At 40.5% G+C, this 9,773-nt stretch overlaps 1 long non-coding RNA gene across 1 annotated transcript; it reads right to left on the reverse strand.

Moving 5' to 3' along the window:
* Positions 1-7,182: 7,182 nt before the first annotated feature.
* On the reverse strand, positions 7,183-9,195 carry LOC149983208 (uncharacterized). Its single transcript, XR_016496426.1, has 2 exons — positions 9,020-9,195; positions 7,183-8,851 (listed from the first exon to the last, which is right to left on the reverse strand). It is a non-coding gene; the product is annotated as an uncharacterized LOC149983208 (long non-coding RNA).
* Positions 9,196-9,773: the final 578 nt, after the last annotated feature.

Genomic DNA, 9,773 nt, shown 5'->3' on the forward strand with positions numbered 1-9,773 from the left:
CCTATTTGACAGTCCCTAATTTGTTTCATTTTGACCTATGGAAATCCTTTACAGTAGCTGCTTGTTAACCAAGGTACAGCACTGGATCACAAGGCAGGCTGCCAATGTTATTTATGACAGCAATCAGCATTTTGAATGAAGCCGTTATACTGTAGTATCCTCCGAAAACCGTTACAGTACATGGAAAAAACAGCCCTGCTAGGCAGTCTTAGTACAGAGTGTACAGTTGAAGTTGGAAGTTTACATAGACTTAGGTTGGAGTCATTAAAACTTGTTTTTCAACCACTCCACAAATGTCTTGTTAAGACAGATTATTTCACTTATAATTCACTGTATCACAATTCCACTGGGTCAGAAGTTTACATACACTAAGTTGACTGGGCCTTTAAACAGCTTGGAAACTTCCATAAAATGATGTCATAGCTTTAGAAGCTTCTGATAGGCTAATTGACATCATTTGAGTCAATTGGAGGTGTACCTGTGGATGTATTTAAAGGCCTACCTTCAAACTCAGTGCCTCTTGGCTTGATATCATGGGAAAATCAATACAAATCAGCCAAGACCTCAGAAAAAAAATTGTAGACCTCCACAAGTCTGGTTCATCCTTGGGAGCAATTTCCAAACGCCTGAAGGTACCACGTTCATCTGTACAAACAATAGTACGCAAGTATAAACACCACGGGACCATGCAGCCGTCATACCGCTAAGGAAGGAGACACATTCTGTCTCCTAGAGATGAACGTACTTTGGTGCGAAAAGTGCAAATCAATCCCAGAACAACAGTAAAGGACTTTGTGAAGATGCTGGAGGAAACAGGTATACAAGTATCTACAATGGGGAGAACAAGTATTTGATACACTGCCAATTTTGCAGGTTTTCCTACTTACAAAGCATGTAGAGGTCTGTCATTTTTATCATAGGTACACTTCAACTGTGAGAGACGGAATCTAAAACAAAAATCCAGAAAATCACATTGTATGATTTTTAAGTAATTAATTTGTGTTTTATTGCATGACATAAGTATTTGATACATCAGAAAAGCAGAACTTAATATTTGGTACAGAAACCTTTGTTTGCAATTACAGAGATCATACGTTTCCTGTAGTTCTTGACCAGGTTTGCACACACTGCAGCAGGGATTTTGGCCCACTCCTCCATTCGGACCTTCTCCAGATCCTTCAGGTTTCAGAGCTCAAAGAATGATGTTTCCACCTCCATGCTTCACGGTTGGGATGGTGTTCTTGGGGTTGTACTCATCCTTCTTCTTCCTCCAAACACGGCGAGTGGAGTTTAGACCAAAAAGCTCTATTTTTGTCTCATCAGACCACATGACCTTCTCCCATTCCTCCTCTGGATCATCCAGATGGTCATTGGCAAACTTCAGACGGGCCTGGACATGCGCTGGCTTGAGCAGGGGGACCTTGCGTGCACTGCAGGATTTTAACCCATGATGGCGTAGTGTGTTACTAATGGATTTCTTTGAGACTGTGGTCCCAGCTCTCTTCAGGTCATTGACCAGGTCCTGCCGTGTGGTTCTGGGCTGATCCCTCACTTTCCTCAAGATCATTGATGCCCCACAAGGTGAGATCTTGCATGGAGCCCCAGGCCGAGGGTGATTGACCATCATCTTGAACTTCTTCCATTTTCTAATAATTGCACCAACAGTTGTTGCCTTCTCACCAAGCTGCTTTCCTATTGTCCTGTAGCCCATCCCAGCCTTGTGCAGGTCTACAATTTTATCCCTGATGTCCTTAAACAGCTCTCTGGTCTTGGCCATTGTGGAGAGGTTGGAGTCTGTTTGATTGAGTGTGTGGACAGGTGTCTTTTATACAGGTAACGAGTTCAAACAGGTGCAGTTAATAGAGGTAATGAGTGGAGAACAGGAGGGCTTCTTAAATAAAAACGAACAGGTCTGTGAGAGCCGGAATTCATACGGGTTGGTAGGTTATCAAATACTTATGTCATGCAATGAAATGCAAATTAATTACTTAAAAATCATACAATGTGAATTTCTGGATTTCTGTTTTAGATTCCGCCTCTCACAGTTGAAGTGTACCTATGATAAAAATTACAGACAACTACATGCTTTGTAAGTAGGAAACACTGCCGATTTTGCAGGTTATCAAATACTTGTTCTCCCCACTGTATATCCACAGTAAATCGAGTCCTATATCGACATAACCTGAAAGGCCGCTCGGCAAGGAAGAAGCCACTGCTCCAAAACAGCCATAAAAAAGACAATACATTTTGCAACTGCACATGGGGACAAAGATCGTACTTTTTGGAGAAATGTCCTCTGGTTTGATGAAACAAAAATAGAACTGTTTGGCCATAACGACCATCGTTATGTTTGGAGGAAAAAGGGGGATGCTTGCAAGCCGAAGAACGCCATCCCAACCGTGAAGCACGGGGGTGGCAGCATCATGTTGTGGAGGTGCTTTGCTGCAGGAGGGGCTGGTGCACTTCACAAAATAGATGGCATCATGTGGGAGGAAAATTATGTGGATATATTGAAGCTGAGTCATCAGTCAGGAAGTTAAAGCTTGGTTGCAAATGGGTCTTCCAAATGGACAATGACCCCAAGCATACTTCCAAAGTTGTGGCAAAATGACCTCAATCCCATAGAACATTTGTGGGCAGAACTGAAAAAGTGTGTGCGAGCAAGGAAGCCAACAGACCTGACTCAGTTACACTAGCTCTGTCAGGAGGAATGGGCCACAATTCACCCAACTTATTGTATGAAGCTGGTGGAAGGCTTCCTGACACATTTGTCCCAAGTTATACAATTTAAAGGCAATGCTACCAAATACTAATTGAGTATGTAAACAACTGGGAATGTGATGAAAGAAATTAAAGCTGAAATAAATCATTCTCTCTGCTATTATTCTGACATTTCACATTCTTAAAATAAAGTGGTGATCCTAACTGACCTAAGACAGGGAATTTTTTACTAGGATTAAATGTCAGGAATTGTGAAAAACTGAGTTTAAATGTATTTGGCTAAGGTGTATGTAAACTTCCGACTTCAACTGTACATACATTGGTTTTCTGCAGATTCCTGTGGCCTGACACCTTCATGTGTATTTTAATTGATGGTCGCTTGGGGCATCTGGTTAAATTGTCAGTTTCAGCTGCAAAGGAATTGAGATTTTCTGTGCCAATGTCTCCATACATAGTATAGGCCATGATGCAAGACAGTGCAAGTAGGGCTGAATGTATGTTTTGATGCACAATAGTTTGCTTAAAGCTGGTGAACCTGCCACATCCGTATACAATATTACAACAACAAAGAAATGATTACTGCCACCCCAGACCTAAAGCTGCCTCCAGCAGCCTAGTGGTTAGAGCGTTGGACTAGTAACCGAAAGGTTGCAAGATCAAATCCCGAGCTGACAAGGTAAAAAGGCAGTTAACCCACTGTTCCTAGGTCGTCATTGAAAATAAGAATTTGTTCTTAACTGACTTGCCACGTTAAATAAGTAACAATGAATTATGTTTTTTCCCCCTTGGAAATCATTGCATGTGCAATAGAACAGCAGATTATATACTGCAATTTTTTTGTCCCACGATGCTGGATGCTCCTCTCCTCTGTTTCATAAACAAAACAAAAACAAAACGTTTGCTGGGGTGAACAGTGGAGCTCTTTCCCCTAATCACCATTTCAGCCTTAAAGCCAAAGTTGTTGATATTAAATGCCACAGTAGGCCAGGGTTTCCCAAACTCGGTCCTCGGGACACGAAGGAGTGCACGTTTTGTTTTTTTGCCCTAGCACTACACAGCTGATTCTAATAATCAACTAATCATCAAGCTTTGATCATTTGAATCAGCTGTGTAGTCTTCTATACTGTACTCGATACCATCTACTGTATCTTGCCTATGCTGCTCTGTACCATCACTCATTCATATATCCTTATGTACATATTCTTTATCCCCTTACACTGTGTACAAGACAGTAGTTTTGGAATTGTTAGTTAGATTACTTGTTGGTTATTACTGCATTGTCGGAACTAGAAGCACAAGCATTTCGCTACACTCGCATTAACATCTGCTAACCATGTGTATGTGACAAATAAAATTTGATTTGATTTGATTAGGGCAAAAACCAAAAGGTGCACCCCTTGGGGTCCAAAGGACCGAGTTTGGGAAATGCTGCATTATGCTTACAGTTTTCCCCTTTTGTGTTTTGAAAGTTGACAAACACCAGCACCTCACTCCTCATATCCTATAGTTCTAAACCCGTTTGAGAGCACAGAGGTTGTCCTAACTCTTAGATGTAATATCCCCTGTTTTTGTGACCTGTGTGGTTCTGGTACAGGTTCTGGACATCATTTTCATTCATAAATCGATGTGTGGACACTATAGATCGAAATGGCTTGCACTGAGCAGTAGCCCTGATTCTCACAGACACAGGAGTATGTCTCTTCTACCTGTGTGAGGCAGAATGTGAAATCTGACACCACTTGAAGTTGGGATGTTTCATTCGCTCTTCTAACTGTCCATCAACTCCTGGGTGAACACACTGTCACAGCCACTAACAACACATATGCCCAGAATCCTTATGACGTAATGCAGCAGGAGAGAGTGGGTTCGCTACTGTAGTACATTCTGAGATCGATTTATAGCCAGTTATTTAAAATAATTAATAGACTGTGATTTGAGATGAAAAGCGAGTTCCTAATGAGTTCAAGCCAAGCTAGAGCTCTGTGAGACGTTCACAGTGATGGGGCCAGACGTTTTGATCAAGAGAGCTTCAGAAAATATGCACATTTTCTCTATCACTACACATACAAATATATATTTCACAGTTATAAGGAAAGTGAAATCTTATAGGTAGTTATTTTATAAATTGATTATACTACATTTAGAAAAAAAATTAAGTAATTTATTTATACAGTTTGTTGAATAGGAAATAAATCATTTAAAATATTTCATATTCTCGTGTTTGTATCATATTTGTACTGTGCACTTCAGCTTGTGTCCTCAAAATTGACCACACCTCAGCAGTTTATAACTATTTTCCCAGAAAGGTGAGATTTGAACCTTTCTTGGAGTATGCAGCATTACGAGTTATTGTTTATGGCCCTCTCATGACAAATCCTTAGGGGATTACATTTTCAATTATATTTAGTTACCTTTAAGAGGTTTTAAAGAACACCTAAGCAGTCTTTTCACTGCCACTCCAGACCCAAAGCTTCCTCCAGGTTAGCTCACCTCTAACCTGACCTGCATAGTAAGTGGCTTGGCTTAATTGGTCAGACATGACACACAGTGGAAGATGCTAGGGTAGAGCCTGTGGGGCTGTGTCAAAAACTTTACAAGCCGTAAAATACTCGATTCCGCTGTCCTCGTTTCCTAAATTCCATGCAAAGCTCATTGGAGGAGGTTGTTAGAGGGAGGGACATTGGATACTCTCCTTCAATAAGCTTTGACAGGAATGAAGGAAACAAGGATCGAGGAAGCAAGGATTTGAGGTCCAACAACTTTGTCGGACACAGCCAGAGTTTGGAGTCATGGAGGGAAAGCTAAGCATACATACTGCACTGTTCTGCTGGACCCTGAGCCAAAGATCCGGCCCAACTATTTCTCACCTCCATTCCAACTTCGTCAACAACACACAGGGAGGTGAACAAACTGCCGATTTGAATTACACACGGAGCACTAGAAAATCCGGCTGCAAATGTAATTTACTGCTAGAGTCTCATGCCTCCGTGTCATTGAGACTGTGGGTCAGTCCACTATATTTAACCCGTCTAATGAGCTTTATGCAGAAACACACGGACTATTTACCCTTACTAGTGCCCTGCCAGCATCATTATGCAAAAAAAGACAGTGTTTATACACAGACTGTTCTTTCTTGCTAGTGCATTGAAGAGTGCGCTTCAGGCAGGCTCTACTTCACCACACTTGGTTATGCAGATCATGACTAAGGAGTGAACATTATTCATAATAAGAGATACATGGAGAAAATCAGATCTCTCTGAAACGAAAATGGATGGCCCTCAATTCACCAAAATATATTTTACCCAACCCCACCCTGAAAGCTTAAAAAAAACAAGTGACTCTCCCCTATACCCACAATCAATCGGAGCACAATCAATCGGAAATGACCAGCTAGCTCATGGTGCTGAAAGTAGGAAAATTGGAGTAGGCATAATTAATTTAAACCATCTGCATTTTGATTAGTATTTCCAAACAACAAGAAGGCTTTGTTTTGGAGCCTATTTCTTACTATTTAAGAAATATCCGGTAGGCCTACCTGTTTGACAAATGAAAATCGTCTATAGGCTGCTATACTGTATCCATAGTCAAATCCCCGAGCACTCTATAAATAGCCTACCTCCATGTCAGTGAAGGGCTTTTAAGTGAAAACAAAGACTTGAATTGAGGGTGTATGAGAGGGTATGCCATAGGTCTCTACCTTTTCTAAAAGGAAATGGCAAAAAGCACAGGCCTACTCCTTTTTAGTTGAAGATTTTTAAGAAAATATAACAAATCTGATTATTTGAAGTGATCTATAACAGTGCTTTGGTTTGTGATGCTTTATGCTAGAAACAAGCTCTAAAATAAAAGAGAAAGATGTGACTCCAATGCATGAGAGGACATCATTGTTTCGATTCTTTGACATTCAGAGGCTGACTTTGCTTGGGAAGTAATCAACTCCTTCAAAATAATAATCTCCTTCAAAAATGAAATAATGAACTTTTTCTAAATAATCAACTCCTTCAAAAAGCTAAATGATCAAGTGCTTCACTCACTAGTTACCTAAAAAACACTGCAAAAGTATGTGGACACGTGCTCGTAGAACATCTCATTCCAAAATCATGGGCATTAATATGGAGTTGGTCCCCCCCTTCGCTACCATAATAGCATTCTCCTGGGAAAGCTTTCCACTAGATGTTGGAGCATGGCTGCAACATTCAGCCACAACAGCATTAGTGAGGTCGGGCACTGATGTTGGGCGTTTAGACCTGGCTCGCAGTAGGCGTTCCAATTCATTTATGAACTAGTGCCTCCCCTGAAGAAGGCAGAAGGGCTCCATACCTCACTTTAATTGCATACTGGGGCGACTTGTACAACAGCTAGAAATCCATCCAGTCCATCTCTTTTTTCAGCGCAGGGAACAATCCATTATTTACAGACTTTGTCATGCGGATCAGCGTCATTTCAAAGGTCAAACACCTGTGATGCTTTTGTATTTATTCATCACACATACCAGCTGTTAAACAAACAGTGGGAATTAATAAAAGATACATCAAATGTCAAAATAATATGCCATATCATACTTACGTACATGGAGAAATTTGAGTAATGTTGTTTGGGAAATTAGTCAGATTTTTCCTTGACCACTAGGTATAAAAATGATTACAGTGATAAGGCAGTTGAAATCTTATAGCATGTCAATTGTAAAGTTGATTTTGAGTATATGTAGATGATCTAAAACATGTTTCATGAAAGGTTGTTCATAGCATATGAAATTTGCTGATGTACTATTTTTTATGCTATTTACTGAAGCAGTACATTGTAGGGCAAACAGTGCATACAAATCATAGTGAAAGAATACATAAAAACTACCTGAGCTTTCTAACAACGTAAGGCATTACTAGGTATTGCTCACGGCCCTCATGAAGATATGTTTAACGATAACATTCAACAGGTTCAATTACAGTAAAAGTAATAAAGATATTGCAATGAGCCTGCCCTCAAAAAGAAAGAAAGAAAGAACTGGAATCCCAGGTCCCATGAATTTTGATAGCGATAAAAGTTGAGGTTGTCATTTTGAATCCTCTAGGAAATCTAGCTACACTCATAGAAAAAGGGTGCCAAATGGGTTCTTCACGGAGGGATAGGGTTCTACCAAGAACTGTTTTGATCTGAAGATCCCTTTTTGGAAGACAAGGGTTCTTATAAGGCAAATAGTTCTACCTAGAACCATTTTTAGAGGAAAGGGTTATTTGGTAATTATTTGGAAGGCAATAAGAGTTCTACATAGAATCATATATTATATTTCCCAGCATGCTCCACTGCAAGGTGATTTTCAGAATTGTTTGTTTTAATGGCTGTGTTTTTACATGTGCATTGATTGGTTGATACATTTTATGCTACACAAATGTATAGAACATACATTTTTCTAAACTAATCCAATCTGTTAGTAGTTGTACTCTCAGTATTCAATCTTCCCTACCCAGCAAGTGATTCTGAATGCAGGTTGCATGATTACATGACAAACATTTATATTTACTGGATATCCTAACTCTGGCTGGATTCCAATAAGAATTACACATCACTTTGCAAGCCAGCATAATGTGATTTGCAGGCCTGATGTAAACTGTAAACTAGGAGTTTCATAACACCATTGTGTTGGGGTATAACTAGGCCCTCAAAGAAAGGCCTTATGATATACAGTATGTAATGCACTGTCATAAAGAATTACATTTTAAGGCTGGTGGAACCGTTAATTGAGAGCTCAAGGAAGAACCTTTAGATTATAAAATGGTTCTTGGTAGAACCCTTCATAGAGGGTTCTAGGTAGAGCCATATACAGAGGGTTAAATAAAGAACCCTACATAGAGGGTTCTACCTAGCAATCAAAACAGAAAAACCCTATATGGTTCTACTTAGCACATTTTTTTTCTAAGAGTGTACAGATAAGGTACATACATTTTCTACCACTCCAACCAGCTATGTGATGAACATGTTACTCATGAGCACTGAGCAGCAGTAGCAACGTGAGTGTGGTTGGCTGGAAGTCAGGGCCCCAATGCATGTCGCCTGAGTTGAGTAAGTGTGAAGCCCTGAACCCGTGAAAAAGTTTCACAAGATCAGGTAGAGGCTACTTCTGGGGATCAGGTTCCTATGGGAACAAAGCCTGGTGTTAGGGGGCTGGGGAGATTATCCTCAGTATAGAAGCACAAGAGAGAAAGCCAAGCTACGAAATCTAATTTCAAAGGCTCATGGCTGAGGAAAGCAACACATTTTCAAACAGCTAGTTACGTAAACTCCCCAAAACACAACACACTACCTTCACCCAACTCGACAGTTAAGTGTGGACCCTGTAGAGAGTGGCACGGTGAACTAATCCTGTAGGCCTCTTTCAATCTCGGTTCCTGATATTTCCCACAGAGGAAAGCAAACACCAAGCTCGGCAGCTCCGGTAATGTATTTCTGACCAGGCAGACGGGCGAGAGGAACTGAAACACTGTGTAAGGAAGAGAGAAGAACAAAGAAAGACAGAGAGAGAAACAGAGAGAGAGAGAGCGCAATGTTGAGGGTGAAAGTTGTTCAGTGAAAAAATGATCAGGGAGACTGGAGACTAATTAGGGTTTACCTTCAATTAGCAACTGGACCCAGACTGGTTCCCACTAAGAGCTATGGTGCTATAGCAGGCAAGCGGAATGAGTCATAGGCTTCATGAGAGGCCATGCGCTGTGAGCGTGAAGCCGACCATCTGGCCTCATAAAAAAACTGCGAACAGAGAGTCCTCAGATTTACCATTAACACCGCCAAGTCACAGACTGCATGCTGAGCTACACATAAAACAGGTCATGCTAATTCATTGGCAAGTTGTACTGTTGTGAATATTGAAATATTTTAAATACACACATATATATACATACACATACAGTGGGGCAAAAAAGTATTTAGTCAGCCACCAATTGTGCAAGTTAGTAGGTGACCAAATACAGTGCCTTGCGAAAGTATTCGGCCCCCTTGAACTTTGCGACCTTTTGCCACATTTCAGGCTTCAAACATAAAGATATAAAACTGTATTTTTT

Source organism: Oncorhynchus mykiss, chromosome 5, assembly GCF_057628025.1.
Source record: "Oncorhynchus mykiss isolate SJ-2025 chromosome 5, ASM5762802v1, whole genome shotgun sequence".
NCBI classification, from domain to species: domain Eukaryota; kingdom Metazoa; phylum Chordata; class Actinopteri; order Salmoniformes; family Salmonidae; genus Oncorhynchus; species Oncorhynchus mykiss.